Consider the following 14907-nt stretch of genomic DNA (forward strand, 5'->3'; position numbering starts at 1 on the left):
TGTTCCACACGGCCTGCCCTTCCTGCTCTCCTGGTCCCAGAAGAGCTCCAGAGGTCAAGGGTCAAGACCACTCACTCTGCATCCCCGGTGGCCTGTGAACCTGTCTGCAGGGTGCGTGTGTTACTGGTGGGGAGTAGGCACCTACTCGGGCCTCCACGCAGGGAACTTTCCACCCTCACCTCTCAGGTTGGCCATCTCTCCTCAGGTCGGCCTGTCAGGATATGTGTTCAGATTCCTTGGTGCTCCCTGGGATCCCACAGCCTTGTGGTGACAGCCAGATTCTTCCTCTCTTCCCAACTAGAGGGCAAGTGTCTCCAAGGTGGGAGAGAGCCGGGCCCAAACCCTGTCTTCCCCACTTCCTTGCTGTGTGACCTTAAGCAGGTCTCCAAATGTCTCTGGGCCTCTGTCCTCATTTGTAAAAATTATTTTGTCCTCATTTGTAATATTTGTAAAATGGGGTTGGGCATAGCACCTTACTCATGCGCATTTACTTTAGAAGACTAATGGACTGTATCGTCTCCGTGTCCCCACTGCCCAAGGTCTCAGAGACACCTGGCGAATGACAGCCCAGAGGAGGGATTCTGCCCTCTGTCACCTCACCATGACCTCAGCCTGGTAACGAGTTGCAGAGCAGAGATGCTGAAAGGCAGACAGTGGACCAGGCCACCTGGGCTCAAATCTCCGAGGCCCTGACTCCTTGCCATGTGATATCAGCGAGGCCAGCAACCTGCCTGTACAGGATGGAGATGCTCATGGCCGCCCCGTAGGGCCGTAGGGGGTGGAAAGAGATGACGCCAGAAGGTGCACAATGAGCCCTCAAGAAGTTACCACTAGTCCAGCCATTAATAAAAATAACCTTCCTTCCCCTCCATCTCCCCTTTCTTCCCTGGAAAGGCTGGAGGAGGAAGGCAGGGAGGAGGGAAGCCAGGACAGCCCGAGTCGGGCCCCGTCAGATGAAGTTGATAAAAGGAGCCTGGTCCAGGAAGGGTTTAGCAAGCCCCTCTCATGGGCTGTAAATAACTCGGGGGTGGGGGGGACTGGACAAGGTGCTGGGGCAGAGACAGGTGAGCAGCAGAGGGCCAGCTGCCCCTTGCTGCCCGCTAGCAGCCGCAGCCCGCAGCACTGGCCAGACAGTAGGTGGCCAGCCCCAGGGAGGCAGGTCCCCGGGGTCCTGAATTTGAGATGTGTGGGCCCTGAGGGCAGCAGTCCCAGCACAGAGGCACAACTGAGGGGAAAGGGGACCACACCAGAACGGAGCTGACTTTGTACCCACGTGCCAGAGTCTGGGCCCTCCAGCTTAGAAGCAGCCAGGTGCCAGCTCTGCCCACCCCACAGGGCCCCGACGCCAGCTGGGCGGTAGGGCGGGTCGCTCGGGCAGGGTAAGACTCAGCAAGGACAACTTCTGGGAAAAGCCCGCTGACCTCTTCAGCCCTCTGTCCATGAGCACCTACTGCGTGTCTGGCACAGGGCAGGCGATGGGCACACGGTGGGGACAGACACTGCTTCACAGAGCATACCAACAAGCGCCGCTCCAGACACGGCCCTCCTCACGTGCATCAATGTGGCCTAACAATGGTGATGATGGCAACCACGGCCTGTCAGCTCTGGGAAAGGCTGCAGCTTGCACCACAGAGCCCAGGACGGAGCCCAGAGCCACATGTGGACCCCAAGAGGAACCTGGGTTCTGCAGTGATGGTGGAGGACAGGCCAACCCTGAAATGGTGGGGGGTGTCCAAGAGGACCTCATGAGGACGGGCAGCCCCCAGGCCCACTGCACTGTCCAGCTCTGTTGCCAGCCCGGCCTGTGCCACTTCTTCCTTGTTCCCCAGAGACCCCACCCAAGTTCAAAGCCAGGTCTCCAGGCAGCCTTGAAATGCCGAGAGTATTGCTGACACCACCCAGGATCCCCCCCCCCATCCCAGAGGTCTCCATTTTACCTTTGCCAGTGAAGGCTGGCCCTAGTCGCTTCTCTATTCCTTCTTTTTGTTTCCCTGCAGGAGAAACATCCAGAGAGACCAGCCGTTCTCCCCCAGCACCCTTGGCTCTGGGGCTCAGGCAGGGTCACGGCGGGGCGAGGAGGCAGCTGGGGGGGTGCTGCACCCCGAAGCCCGCAGTGCCCCGGGCTGGCCCAACACACACACAGCTGGGCCTGTGAGAAGAACAGAATATGAAATTCATACTAATGTTCTGTTTAGCCAGGATCTGAATTTCAAATCAGGCCCCATGGTGATTCAGATGGCCGGCAGCCCGTCTCCCAGAACCTGTCAAGGAGTGCGGAGCAGCGAGGCGGCTCTCTGCGAGGGGCCCAGCGCCTCCAGCCGGGGTGCAGGGGCTTTGCCCCAAATAGGTGGGTCCAACCCCCACTCCTGGGGTTTACTCGCCAGCGTTCCCCCAGGAACCACCCCTTAATGTGGGGGTTTGTTCGGGTTTGTTGAGAAAGAGCGGACGACATGTAAGCTATTTAACGCATGCACCCCGGTGAGATGTGATAAATGCCTCCCATTTCCCCCTGTCCCCTGCGTCTCCCCAGTCAGACCAGCTAATACACCCATGATCTCACCTTGTGTGTGTGTGTGTGTGTGTGTGTGTGTTTGTGCAAGAACCCCAAAGTCCCACTCTCAGCAACGGTCAGTCCCACAACACGGTGTCCCAGTATGGAGTCATCTGCTCCAATCATAGTTTTCACGTGAGCCCTTCAGGCCTTACTTATCTTACAGCACAGAGCTCGTGCCCTCAGACCCACCTCCCCCCTCTCCCCTGCCCCCAGCCCACCCAACCACCTTCCCGCTGTTTCCAGGAGTTTGACTTGGTTTCTGATTCCTCGTACAAGTGACACTGTGCAGGGCTTGTCTTTTCTCTGTCTGGTTAATCTCTCCTGGCATCATGCCCCAGACCCATCAGTGCCGCTGCAGGGGGCTGAGCGGCCCCTTTCCTGTTAACTCAGCCACACTCTGCCACTGGTGACACTGTCCACCCAAGCACAACACTCAGTCATTCCCTCCTTTGTACATTCTCTGTCTCCTGTGGCCCCTCTGGGCCTGGCATCGGCTCATGGAAGGCTCTCCCCTCGCTGGGACACCAAAGGCATGGTCACTGTGACCCGCTCCTGGCACCTTCTATCCACACTCAGCGTGTGCAGATGCTGAGGGCAAAAGGTGATGCTGGAGAGGGATGTGGGGCCTGGCAGCTGCAAGGCCATGAGTCCCGGGCCAAGACTTGACTTTATCCTCACCTCCCTAACTGCCCCTGACAGTCTGTCCTCAACTCAGCAGCCAAAGTGATCCCTGGGAACCCAAAGTCAGACCAGACCCTCCCATCACAAGCCCCGTTCTTACAAGTCTCTCTCAGAGAATATGACCTTTCAGTTGAGTCTCGAAGGATGGGGAAGGGTTTGTCCAGGGGAGCGGGGCCCTTCCCCAGAGGGTCCCTGCCTGGCTGGAGGGTGTGTCACCTGGAGGAGAGGTGGCAAGCAGGAGTAATCACCCCTCACCGGTCTGGAGGTGGGAGCCCAGTGGAGCCAAACCTGAGGGGAGCTCGGAGAGTCTGACCCTGGTCAGAGGGACACTCCCACCCCAAGCTGGGGCACCCTCCAGTCCATTTCACCACACGGAAATGGGAGCCCAGCAGGGAGGGTCTGTCCCACTCGAACCGGCGGCTGCAGCACTGCCTGGCTTTCCTCTCGCAGAGAGATTCACAGGCACTGCCAGAAGGTCCATCTTTTGTCTTTAGATGTGTAAGAAGTAAACACATTCCAGCTCTTTTTTTTTTTTTTTTTTTGAGATTTTTTTATTTGACAGACGGAAATTACAAGTAGGCAGAGAGAGAGGAGGAAGCAGGCTCCCCGCTGAGCAGAGAGCCTGATGCGGGGCTCGATCCCAGGACCCTGGGATCATGACCTGAGCCGAAGGCAGAGGCTTTAACCCACTGAGCCACCCAGGCGCCCAACACGCTCTAGCTCTTGACGGTCCTTTAAACATACCTTGTCTCCGAATAGCACGCTGCTGAGGTCACCGACTCGGCGGCGCGGAGCCGCGAGGCACATCTGGCCAGCGCACGGGCTCCCCCACTCCCTGGCCAAGGGCCCCTGGTTTGACATCTGAGATCCAGGAGCCGCTAGGACGCTCAGCCGGGGCCGGGGGACCCACTGTCCCCACCTGCCCCAGGTGTCCCCAGACCAGGCCCCCGGGGGAGGGCACCCTTCCGCAATCACACCTGCTATACATGAGCCTTCTGATTGGCCACATCCCGCCGGTGATTGGTCAGTGTGCAAGCATGTGATGCCCATCTGACCAATGAGAAGAGAGCTGCTGAGGGTTGGGGCGCCGGCCCCTGCTCTAAACGCCAGAACTGGAGTCCCGGCCCTGTCACTCCTCATCCTGACTCCTGGCCCTCACTCCTCACCTCTCCCCGCTCTCACCCCTCACCCTCACCCTGACTCCCAGGGCTGACGGGCTCTGCTCTACATCTGCACACAGCGCGCCAGCCACCCTGCGCCCCACCAGCAGGCCGGACAGAGCAGCGAGATGGAAAGCCCGGTCCCTGGGCTTCGTTCACAGAGCACCTGAGTGGACCACCGTCAGGGCTGCCCTGCCCTCGGTCTGAAGCTCCTTCCAGGGAACTGTGAGTTTCCTTACTTAGTCATTCTGAATTGTATTTGCTGTTGCTTTTCAGCCAAATGTGCCCTGACTGCCTCCCAGCTAGTTCTCCAGCAAGTCCGTGGCAGCTCAGTCTTTTGAGCAAACTTATTTTCTGCTATAATCAGCCAGAATTGAGGGGCGTCTGGGGGTACTCAGTGAGTTAGGCGTCTGCCTTCCGCTCAGGTCATGATCGCAGGGTCCTGGGATAGAGCCCCGAGTTGGGCTCCCTGCTCAGCGGGGAGCCTGCTTCTCCCTCTGCCCTTCTCCCCTCTCCTGCTCACTCACTCTTTCTCTCTCAAATAAATGAATAAAATTAAAAATAAAACAAAACAAAAAAAAAGCAGCCAGAGTTGGTTTCAGTTTCTTGCATCAGACTCTCCTCTCCAGATAAGAGGAGAGCCTGAACTCAGACCTGCCTGACAATGAGTAATGGTGCTAAAACAGGAATGAGGGAATGTTTAGAATCAGAGATGAGAGAGAAGGTAGAGCAGGGGCTGGGGCTCCAAGACATAACCACCCCTCATGGGTGGGAACACCAAGGTCCCAACAGGGCTCAGGAGGTCACAGCACAGGAACATGGTAGGCTCAGATCCGGAGGTGACAGTGCAGGAGCATAGTGGTGTCAGATCTGGAGGTCACAGAGCAGGAGAATGGCGGGGCTCAGATCGGGAGGTTACAGAGCAGGAGCATGGAGGGGCTCAGATCCCAGAGGGACTTGAATGCCAAACAGAAGAATGTTGACAGTATTTTTTTTTTTTTTTACTTTTTATTTATTTGACAGACAAGAGAGAGCACAAGTAGGCAGAAAGGCAGACAAAGAGAAAGGGGGAAGCAGGCTCCCCATTGAGCAGAGAGCCCGATATGGAGCTCGATCCCAGGACCCTGAGATCGTGACCCGAGCCAAAGGCAGAGGCCTCAACCACTGAGCCACCCAGGTGCCCCTGTTGACAGTATTTTTAAAGTCACAAGATTTGGGGGCACCTGGGTGGCTCAGTCAGCTAAGCATCTGCCTCTTAATCTCAGCAAGGTCTTGATCTCTGGGTCATGAGTTCAAGCCCCGTGTTGGGCTCCACATTTGTCATAGAGCCTACTTAAAAAAATAAAATATAATTAACATCACGAGACTTTGACCAAAAGAGTTATTTAGCGAAATTGGCACTTCAGGGCGTTTGCTTGGATGTGGTAGTTCGGGGTCCCAGAGGGAGGCCTGGCATCCTCCAAGCTTCTACCATGGGTACCCACAGCACCAGTACCCACAGCGCCTGTCCAAGGGAGCGAGTGCTCTCTTTTCTAGATGAGTCCTGGGGCACGAATCAGGGAAGGGACTGCTGTAGCCCCCAGGTGGTCAGGAGCACAGCAGGAATTCAGAGGATACCAAACTCGGGCTGTTTCGCTGCATCCTGACACCCCAAGCGTTAGGAGTTAGCACACCAGTGTGATCCCCCCAGGATCACCCACACTGCTCTAGGAAGGGGGAGACCCCTAAACAAACCAACAAAATGCTCCTGTAGTTCTTGAAACCCAGCAACTGGGTCACTAGCTTTGAAGCTATCTTGTCTCACAGCTGCCAAGGCTGATAAGTGACATTCCATCTTTTTATGCTACATTAATTCAAATAAAGCCTTTTCCAGATGACAATCTCTGTCTCTGTGTAATAAAGTAAGCTGAAGAAATCTTACCACTCTGTGGGAGCGGGGAGAAAGGTCACACTTTGTCAGGACCTTGGAAACACAGAGTAGATCTTAGACCCTGACCAGGGAGGCAGAGTCCAGAAGCCTCTGCTTCCGCAGGTGGCTGCAGCAAAAGCAGGCTGGCAGGGCCTGGATTAATCCCAGAACTGTCTGAGCTCACTCATTTGCCCCTTACCAGTGAGCACTGATGACAGAGAGAAGCTGAAGTGATCAGGGAGGCTTCGTGGAGGAGGAGGCATTGATACCGTGCATTGAAGGGTGAGTAGGAGCCAAGAGCATTTAGAGCAGGGAAAGGTCTTTCCCTGCAAGGGGAAAAGCATGAGCTAAGGCTCAGAGGCAGGGCAAAGCTGCAGGCCAAAGCAGAGTCCCTTCACGCCCCCCACAAACCTCCCTTTTAAACTCGTCTCAAAGAGCAGAGATGGAGGGGGCTACATTCCAAAGGAAGACTTGCTATTCACATTCTCCTTGAACAAAACTTTCGGGCCAAGATTTTTAAATCCTCTTCCCTCTTGAAAAAAAAAAAAAAATAGTACATCTCTGGTTTCCAGCTTGCGTTTTTGGCAACATCGTTCGCCAGGTCTCGGCATTCAGGAGAAGCGATGCGCTCAGAAGGAAGGCGTGCGGCCGCCCGCAAGGAAGGAGGCCAGGGCGGGGGTGAGCCAGCTGGGTGGGAGCAGAGAGGGAAATAGGGAAGGGGGGCCTGGGAAGGGTTCTGCTCTGAGGGGCGCCACCAGAAGGAAGGGGAGTGGCGCCACGGAGTGCCAGCCACATGCACACACAGTGGGCACTGCCCGCGGGTGGCCTGCCTGAACCCGAGGACGCTTCAGGCCCCACCGGCCTTTGAGGGGGTCAAGCCTAATTAAAAACCTGTGGGGTCGACCTGGGGAGTTGGGGACGGCCGTGGGGGTTAAACAGACAGGTCCAGAACTTCTTCTAAATCTAATTCCCTCAAGAATCTAGAAAGCTCCAGCCCAGTCTATGCACCTGCCTCCACCTCCGGCAGTCTTGTCTACACTGTGACTCGAAGCCCGAAGATTCCCAGTGCCTCCTGCCCTGGGCCACGCCCACTGCCCTGGCCCTGGGGCCCAATCCCCTTTGTCCTGGGAAAATTCAAGACACCACGTTCCAGAGAAAAATATCTCCCTCCTCAACTGGGCTGTGACTGGTGAGGTTCTCTCAAGGGCCCTGGACAAGGAGGGGGCAGCAGCCCAGTGAGCTGCTCACTTCTGTGTCAGGCTAGGGTTGAAAAACCCAGGCTCCCTCGGCTCTGGAGAGCCCCAGGGGGCAGAGTGCTTGGTCACCGGCGATGCTAGCTGGGCCTCTTGCTCTGTGTCCTCGGAGACAGGCTGGGTCCAGCCTCAGATCGGCCATCTCCTATGGAACTTCTCCACGAGGAACCTGCATATGCCAATATTTGGAACATTTCCTCCATGCCCCTCACCGCCCAACCCCAGTCACCGTCCCAAAACCGAGCAGAGGACAGTTAGAACGTCTCGCTGCAGCACAACACAGGTCATCAGTTCTCCCACCTGCCACGAGTCCGAGCTAAACATCACCCTGGCTCTCTTTCCCGTTCTCCCAAGTTCCCATTTCTGGCAGCGTACCCTTATGGCATCCTGCCTCTGGGCACCGAAGTCCACTGCAACCAGGCCTTCATGGGGGTGCACGGAAGCCTACCTCATCTTCCACGCTCAGAGCCCCCAAACGGGCCTCCACTGTGCTGGCCACTGCTCCCACTGGACACCCCTAGGCCCTTTGGACCCTCACCGGGAAGAGGAGCGGCCCCTGAATGGGCACTTGGGGAATGTGTGAACCTTCTGCTCCCATCAGAGGGTGGGTTTCCAAGAGCCACGCCTGGAAAGCTGACCCACGGGATGGAATGGAGATGCACCTTCCAGACACACCAGCAAGGAAGGGGGTGGGTGGCCATCAATCTGCACCCTCTTCAGGGATGGCCTCTGTGGAGAGGCTCTGTGCCTGGGCCACACCCTTCCAGGGGGAGCGGCATCTGAAATGTGATCCAGTCTGGGGTAGAAGGACCTGATCATTTTGACCTAATGTTTCCCAACCTGAAGGGTCTTTTGGCTCCAGAGCTCTCCAGAGGGCCAAGCAGGACTGGCCTTGGACCTGCATCTCACCTGGATGCCTTCCTCAGCTGAATCCGCTTCCTTCCCCTCCTTTCCCAGGAGCTGGGTCCCAAGGGTCCTCCCTAAACCCATCCCCTACCCCCGGCATGCTACACTTCACCTTGGAGTTGGCTTCCTAGGAAGCCAAGCCTGGAACACCAAGACGTGTCATGTGCACACCAAGAAATGTGGTGGAAGCCATCTGTTGTGAACACTTGGGAAATGAGGCCGGGTCTCAATACAGACTTGGAAAGAAGTATGAGGGCTACACAAGGGACCAGAAGGTCTCATGGACCAGACTAGACCAGGAAGGATCGGTCCCAGGGCCAAGGGCACAGGCTCCATGCAAGGCTGGCAGTGCGGGGAAGGAGAGGAGGGAGCAGTTGGCACAGAGACAGGGTTCCATCGGGGAGAACAAGGGTCAGAGGGAACAGAGCAGAAAGACTCAGGCAAAGAACCAGAAAGAATAAGAGAATGCATCCCAGCCCCTGGACCCTCCAGCTATGTTCTGATTGCCATTGTTCTTCACCGCAATTCCCTCCGCTGGAAGGTTCTAGAAGACTCTCCCACCACCCTTTCAACAAGCAGGCTAGATAGCAACAGTCCAGAGCTCATTGAAAAGTTTCAGAATTTGTTCAGGGACCCAGGCTTTTTTTCTTATCTTCTTGCTTTAAGATCCTCAGCACGTAGTTTCCTTCCTTATATTCACAAACTGGTTGCCAGAACACCAGGTACTACATCACCATTCTAGGCAAGAAGGCAAAGTCTAAGTAGTTCCCAGAAATGCACTCAGATTTCAAGGACAGCACTGGGTGTCATGGCCACCCAAACTGCAAGCATGCCTGGTATATGTCCTTTATCGGGACAGAGTGCCACCTGACACCAAATCAGGGTTCTGGCTGATGTAGGTTGGGAAGGGAATATTGGCTAGGCAACTCCTTCTCTCCCAACTGCACGGCCATGGATGAGAGGATCAGGTTGGAGGCAGGAGGCCAGGGAGGGGGCTGGGCAATGGTCTTAGGGAGAACTGAGAAAGCCTCAGGGCAGGAGGAGAGGCTGGCACACCCCACCACCAGGCCACCCATCTCCTGGTCTATGGGAGGAGCAGGCTGGACAAAGCACCCACCCGGCCAAGCAGTCAGACATCTCAAAGCCTCAAACCTTGGCGGGGGGTGCGGCCTGTGGGGCCATGGGCCCATCACAGCAGCCTCTCCCAGACCCCCCTGGGTCCACTGTCCTCCCCGACGCCGCCTCCCTGAGCAGTACCCAGCCCAGGTCCAGGTGGGAGGAGGGGTCCCGTGGGGAGGGCTGAGCAGGACCGTCCAGGGAGGCAGAGTGGGCCCTGTGGTTGGTGCTGTGGTTCCTTGGGCAAAAATCCCACCGGCTCCCTTCACTGCGGTCGGGGTTTAGAGCAGCTCCGGCTGGAGGGCTGCGGCATGCGGGCTGTCTCTCTGATCTCCTCCCAGGTTTAAATTCCAGGCAGGCGTGTGCCAAGACCTCCACCACAGGAGCCGCCCAGTGGGGAGATTCTTAGCACCTCCCCCTGCCCTGGTCCCCAGGCGTCTCCCGCTCCCTGTGGTGTTGTCTGGGTGGCTGGTGGCGCCCACACGCACAGGGAGACAGCTGGGCAGTCTTCTCCATCCAGAGCCCTGTCCCTGGCCCTCCCATGCCACCATCAGTGAGATCCTAACATGGGCACTTGCCTGAGCCTGCCCCAGTTTCCTTCTCTGTCCTGTCCCCCGTTACCCCTCCAGGATCTCCCCTGCAGCCCCGCCGTGTCCAGGCCTCTGCATGGCCAGTCCTGAAGGACACACGCTCACACACAACTCACACACGTGTACACATGTACTCATACACTGCACACGCTCACACACCCTCTTCCACACATGCTCCCATGCCCATCTCCACCCAGCCAGGACATCCTGGCGGTGGCCCAGTGGTCCTACTGCGGCCATACTCCGCAGCCATCTCCTCACACAAGACCCGGCAGGGAAGGGGAGGGGAGAGGCAGAACAGGGAAGGGCCGGCCACTCCTCTACCATGGAGTCCCTTCCCGTGGGCCCTTCTCCCTGTGCAGGGATGGGAGTCCCGGCCAGTGACCCCAGCGGCCTCCTGGCAGTGACTCTGCACCAGCAACCCCATGCAACCCAAACCCTCCTCAGCCCATGGGAGCTGTCAGGCTGCCTCTGTCTCTCACCGAAGGTTCCAGTTGTGTTTAGGGTCCCGCTCGCATCTCCCACTTCCAGGACCCTTAGGTCAGAGTGAGAACCCCATCATTGCTCGTGGGCCCAGGGTTCAGTCTCTGGCTTTTCCCCTGTAAATGCCACAGCCTTGGGGGCCTCCTTGCTTCTGGTCTAGCTCTATGCCCTAAGGCAGGTCACTTAACCTCTCTGGGCCTCAACATCCACCTCTTAAGACAAGGATGCTGGGCCCTGCTTGGTCCCGCCCTCAGCATTGGCCCAGTCACACTGCACACGGGACAACAGGCGCTCAGACCTACCTGTGTCAGTCCCTCAACTGACAGCCCCACAGGGGTCACGTGGAAGGGTGCGGGAGTTCCCAAGAGTCAGGGATGCTGGGCAGACAAAACAGGGAGCATATGAGCCCGTTTCCCTGGCATGGGGGTCACAGGGATAATGAGCTTCCTGCCTGTAGAGCGAGATCGTGAGCACCCCGTAGTAGCTTGTCCACTTCTCTGAGAGAACCACAGTCACCCCCTCCCAAAGGAAAGCCCTTACCACGGCCCCAGGCGGGCAGCTGGCGGCACACCTCCAGGTTTTCAGTCTCCAGAGTGACTGGTTTCCGAACCCAGGCGTCAAAGGAAATAAGGACAGGGTGGAGGGAAACAGGACTGGAGGGGGCTCGCTGGCCTGCAGAAGGCACAGCAGGGCCCCACTGGGGACACCCTATTAAATTCCCACCCCGCCACATCACTGCCAAATTCGCATTTCCCCCAAAAGCTCACCTTGCCCACACACTCGAAGGTGATGTTTGCCAAGTTCCAGCCGAGGACATGGCGGCTGCACAAGCACACAGCACGGAGAGGGTCACCTGCTGGTAATGACCTCACACAGAGGCTCAGTGCTGGCTGTTAGCTCAAGTCCTGCCCATGGCACAGTCCGTGTCCCCGCACCAATCTCACGCTCCATGCAAATGCCCAGAAAGGTCCCTCCACCTGCTCCCGCTGTGCCCTTCTTCACGGCCCGTGCACCTGGACATGGGAGGCAAGCGCTTGCCTTCAGGACCCAGGACTCCATGTGGAGGCCACTGCCGGCAGGAGGGGAGGGAAGGGGACCACCCGGGAGGTATAACACCTTTAAGAGGCCCCACGAGGATAGGTTTGCCTGGAAGAGATTCCGGAATCCCCCTGGGGTCCAGCCGACCGTGTTCAGGGATAAAATGGCAAGAGAACCCAAGCTGTTGTCATATCACTGAGAGGCAAGCTGTCAGAAACACATCACCCTGCAAGGGTGTCCTACAAACTTCCCCAAGAAAGGGGTGCTCTGCATGTTGCGGCATTCCCCCATCACCACGCTGAGGGTCACATGACCCAGTTAACACCTGGTGCACATTTTCAGGCTCACAGATATCGACTGACAACTTCCTGGGTCCTAGACCTTGCCCCGGGACCACTGCCCCGTGGTACTGCGGCAGTGCCTGGCACACGGGACCGGCTCTCAGGGACTGACGCTTTGGGGGAAGTAGCAAGGGCATCCGGAAGGGGGCACTCTCAGCATCTGGCTTGCTGGCTCACCTTTCCCGCGGCCAGCACACAGCAGGTTTCTAGGGTTGAAAGAAGGAATGGACAATCGGAAAATAAGATGGGCTGCTTAGAAACCATTTGCTAGATGTGAATAAAACAACCCAAACAAAATCCTCAGGGACACAGCTGCCACCCAGAAGCAGCTTCGCATGTGAGTCACTTGTTTTACTCTCAAAGCCAAATTTTACTCTCAATTTCTCAAAGCCATTTTATTCTTTTTCCATCCCTGGCAGGCTTGCCAATTTTAGCAAACAAAGATAGAGGACACCCAGTGAAATGTGGATTTCAGATTAAACAACAAATTAATTTTTTTAATGTAAGTATATCCCATATGTTATTTGAGATACACTTATACTAAAAAGTATTCACTATCTGGAATTCAGATGCAATTAGGTGTCTTACCTGGTAATCCTATTCCCAGGCAAGGGCAAGAGTGCGGGGTCAGCAGAAGAGCTGGGACTGGCTACACTGGGTGACGTGAGAAGAGGCCAGGACCCCCAGGGCCGGGCACGCTAGAAGGGAGGCCTGCCTCTCGGGACACACCCTTTGTGCCTTCTGAATTTTGTGCTGTGTCCATCAGTTACTTATTTAATTTCTAAAATAATTACTCTGAAAAATGAGACTCAATATTAACATTAGGGAAAGCTGATGTTCAGCTCTCTCCTAAAGCTGTTTTCCAAGTTATCATGGGAGTTCCACATGCCAGGTGACAGGTGCTGGAGTTCCCCGCACCCGGCCAGCCGCCAGCTTCCACTTTCAGGTTTAGGGCTGACACTCCCTTTCTCCTTCACCAACGTGATGAAAGTATGAGCTTTAACAAGAACTGCTGACGCGTCCGTCCTCCCCTTAGAACACTGCCGCAGCCCTGGGAAGGGACGGAGCCCCGACCCACATCTCAGCCAGACGAGCCCCGAGAACACGACCCTCAGTGGAAGGAACCAGCCACAAAAGACTATGCTGTGTGATTCCATCCGTGGGAAACATCCGGAACAGCTATCCAGAGGGACAGAAAGGAGGCTCGTGGCTGCTTGGGGCCGCAGTCAGGGAACGGGAGAGACACGGGCGACAGCTCAAAGTACCAGGTTACTTCCTGACAGGATGAAAATGTTCGAGAACGGCCCGAGGTCATGGTCGTAGCTCTGAATGCGCTGAAAAGCATTTAATTGCCTATAAAGTGGGCGGGTTATGGGGCATGAGAATTACATCTCAGCGAAGTTGTTCATTGTCTTAAAGATGTCAGGGTCCCTGTGTTACCTGGAGGTGGGATCGCAGAGGTCCTGGGAAGGGCTGTGTGTTCTGAGCCCCTCCTCCCAGCCTCATTTAGCCCACCATCTATCTCCTTCCTGGACTGAGCTTTCCCCCACCCCCACCCCGGTGGTGGCCCCCCGCCCCACCCCAGGCTTTCTAACTCCTTCTCACAGCCCTACCCCGGCAGGGGAAAAGGGGGGACTTGTCCCAGGTCCTCCCGTTAGCCCAGCCTTCACCTTCCTCCAGGTTCCCCTCTGCCCAGTCTTCCCCCAGACAATGGGTGGGATGTGCTCACTCACTCCCTATGCTGTTGGCTGTCCCTTCTTCCCACTGGACCATGCACACCACGTGGTGGGTGTCACACGGATGCGTCCCCAGCACCTATGACAGTGCCTGCTACCTACTGGGACCTTAAAACCCATTTGGGGCATGAAGAAGATGGGGGAGGTTCCTGAGCCCCCCCCCCCCCCCGCAAAAGGAGCAGGGCAATGACTAGGAATGTCTGAAAGCCCCAGAAATAAAACAGAGGAGCTCAGAGATCCGATGGTACCTTTGGCTCCTCACAGGCATCCAAACTTGGCCTGGGCAGCTCAGACAGGGCATCTGCACCCTCCCCTCCACCTGCTTCCCACCCCTTCCCCCATGTGGCTCAGGCAAGGCACCACCGTCCCCGGGTTCTGCCTCACGCCTCCTCTAAACCATAACAAACCTAACCCGGTACCCAGATGAGATCTCCCTCCATGCAAGCTCCCAACACCCTGCCACCACCCCCACGTCCTTTCCTCCCTCCAGCAACTGGGGGTTTGCCAGAGCCAGAGCCCCTGGAGGGGTGGGGGGACCCCTGCTGGAAGAGGGAAAAGAGAAGGATCATGGGCCACCCCCACAGCCCCACTGCCTTCCAGTTAGAAAGCATTCTCATCAGCATCCGATTTAAACTCACCCAGGGAGCTGAGCACCAGGACCCCCACATCAGAGGCGGGCCGGCCGCCTGGGCACAGATCCGGCTCCAGGCCTGGCTGGGGGCCAGTCGGAGGGCCAGCCCAGCCCGCTGTGACGTTCCCTAAAGGAAGTGGGAGGCCCCTTCTGCTCGGAGAAAAGCTGGCAGAATTCCGTATCTGCACACCGAAGAACCAAAGTTAAAATATTGTACCAAAAACATGAAAGGTTTTCATACAGAAACCCCTCTGGATGATCAGCTTCAGCGAGGCGCTCAGAAAGGCGGCTCCCTCTACTGAAGCCCGTCCTTGGAGTGGGTTCAGTGCCCCCAGATGAAGAGCCCGTGGGCCTCTGCAGCCCACAGCAGGGGTCTGTGTTTTGTACTTGGTTTCCATTTTGTCGGGGCTCTGCCATCAAAGCCCTCTGTGCCCCATGGGGACATCCAAGCCTCTCCTGCCCACCTGTTCCCAGGACCTCTGGGCCATCTGAACTCGGACCCAGCCCAT

General features: G+C 56.8%; 1 long non-coding RNA gene across 2 annotated transcripts in view; it reads right to left on the reverse strand.

The window, feature by feature from the left end:
• The window catches only part of LOC132004184 (uncharacterized), a 56455-nt gene extending 42003 nt beyond the window's left edge, over positions 1-14452 (reverse strand). The window contains exons 1-3 of one of the 2 annotated variants that reach the window (XR_009400440.1): positions 14406-14452; positions 11420-11665; positions 1938-2149 (exon numbers count right to left, since the gene is read on the reverse strand). This is a non-coding gene — a long non-coding RNA (uncharacterized LOC132004184). The remainder of the gene's footprint in view (positions 1-1937; positions 2150-11419; positions 11666-14405) is intronic. The other variant, XR_009400442.1, reaches the window with a different exon arrangement.
• Between the last annotated feature and the right edge of the window lie 455 nt (positions 14453-14907).

Source organism: Mustela nigripes, chromosome 1 (assembly GCF_022355385.1).
Source record: "Mustela nigripes isolate SB6536 chromosome 1, MUSNIG.SB6536, whole genome shotgun sequence".
Classification (NCBI taxonomy): Eukaryota; Metazoa; Chordata; class Mammalia; order Carnivora; family Mustelidae; genus Mustela; species Mustela nigripes.